Here is a 2,482-nt window from a genome sequence, read left to right on the forward strand (position 1 = left end):
GAAAGAACATCCACAAAAATATGGATTATTATTACTTGTTGTTTGCAGTCTCATTCGTTTGATTGTGGTTTACCTGTGCAATGCTCCCGGAATTCCCTGCACACTTCCATGCAAACAAATTGTTTTGTTAGCTAGGTTAAAATGCAATATTTGTCCAGAGCCAGGCCAGAGGTGGGCAGGGCAGACTGCAAGCAAATGAATGAATGCAAAACGAACCAACAAATGCAAACAAGACAGAACGAATAACCCAAAGTGAACCGCAGTGAATAGCGAACAATACGGTTCTCATTTTATAATTCAGCGGCTGTCTTTTACGGAGGTCGTTGTCTCTTGAAATGCTGTCAGCATGTGCGATGTCATGCGGGAGGCTCTGATCCCATTGGACAGCTATACAAATGTAGACGATGTCAGTCGATATTAAATTCCTTGATGTCATGACATCTAGTCGGACCATCTGTGGTGATAAACAGGCATAATAAGATATTTATCATGAATTAATAGCAGGTTATATTATTTACAATTTAACATTTATAATTCCTATATCTTTTTTGGGCTCCTATGGGCTGGCATCTTTGAAATCGAATGTGGGATGATTTAAACAAAACATGACAAATACAATTTTAGAAATAGAGTCTGTAGTGGATAATTTACGTGAAGTGTAATATAATACTATCTTTGGAAGCATTATCTAAATGCAAGAGAAATCGAAATTATACAGGGAACCTAGTTGGACCAGATCGTTCTCTTCTGCACTGAAATTAGTTGTATTTTCAAGATTTACTGACGATGGGAACGGACATCGTTGACCCATTACTTAGTTACTTAGCTGGCTTGTATCAGAACTTTCGTTCCATTAGCCGAGCTTAAAAAAGATTTCCAGGCGCGTTGGTCTTTTTCGCAATTTTCCATTTTGAAGGACTATGACCGGCAATGTTGTCTTCCACTTGATTTTTCCATCTTATTCTTGGTCTTCCGCTTCTGCGTGAACCATCAGCTGGTTCGCTTTTTTGTCTTTTTAGCTGGGCTCGATACCTCTGACAATGCCGATGTCCAAGAATAGATGGCACATCTCATGGTTCATTCGACGGCGGTAATCACCGTCAACGCAGATGGTCCCATAGATCTTTGGTATAATTTTTCTCTCAAACACTCCAAGAGCTGCCTCATCTGCTTGCGTAAGTACCCATGCTTCAGATCCATATAACAGCATGGGTAGTACAGCGTCTTTTAGAGTGTGAATTTGGTCTGGCGGGAGGTGGCCTTTTTGCTAAACTGATTACATACATAGTAGCATCTGTTGGCCATCACAATCCTTCTCCGGATTTCAAAACTGATGTCATTAGTTTTATTTATGGTGGTAGCAAGGTATATAAAATCTTTGACTACCTCGAAGCTGTAGTTCTCAAATTCCACAGTTGGTCCGAGTCTACTGGACGTCTTGCGCGTTGTCTTCTCGCCGTTTACTGCCAGACTCACTTTTGGAGACTTCTTCTCAATTTGTTGCTGTTACCGCTCCCAATGTTCGGCGTAGGCTAGTAACGTGTGTTGTTTGGTGTACAAAGTGCCATTTCTGTTCACCTTTGCCTCTAGTATGACCTATACCGGCAGGGTGTTAAAAAGTCACACGAAAAACTGTCACCTTATCTGAATTCTCGTTCGGTATTAAAGGGCTCCGATAAGTCCTTTCCGACTTTAACTGCTGATCTTGTGCCAGTTAAAGTTATCCTGAATAGCCGTACTAATTTTGCAGGAATGCCGAACGCATACATGGCTTAAAACGCCTCTTGTCGAATGCGTCTTTATAGTCGACGAATGGGTGGAATGTGTGGATTTCTTTTTCTTGGGTCTTTTCCAAGATTTGGTTAATGATGGATTTCTCAGGTCTGAAGCCGCATTGGTATGGACCAATAATGTTATAGCCGATGGAAAGGAGACTTTTTTTCCTATAGTTGGCACATATTGTCTTATCTCCTTTTTTGTGAACGGGACACAAGATGCTGATGTTCCGAACATGGGGATGTATTCCTCTAGCCAAACTGTACTAATCACCCGATGCTCCTGACCAGCATAGTTCGGCAGGTTACACATCGGCACCTGCTGCTTTATTATTGTTCAGCCGATTGATTGCTATTCTGTCATCTTGGCTTGGTGGTATACTCTCTATACCGTAATCTCTTAAAATGCTCCTTTCACATCCTCAACACAATATCCGTTTCTGTCACCAGGTTTTCATCTTTACCTCTACAGGAGGATGTGCCTACACAAAGGCCCTCGGTTTGGTGTTTTTACTCGTTGGTAAAATTTTCGACTTCATTCTGACTTCTGTACCTATCGATTTGTTTACGCTGACGTTTTTCTTGTTCTTTCTTTTTTCTGAAATTACGTTTCTCCTCTCTCATTTTCTCGCGATAATTCACCATCGCAATACGTGTTGCCCTTTATGCTGCGTTTTTCGCCTCAGTAGCATTACGACACTCCTGAT

The sequence above is a fragment of the Musca vetustissima genome, unplaced genomic scaffold (genome assembly GCF_032173495.1).
Source record: "Musca vetustissima isolate MV318-11 ecotype Yass unplaced genomic scaffold, APGP_CSIRO_Mvet_v1 utg26535, whole genome shotgun sequence".
NCBI classification, from domain to species: Eukaryota; Metazoa; Arthropoda; class Insecta; order Diptera; family Muscidae; genus Musca; species Musca vetustissima.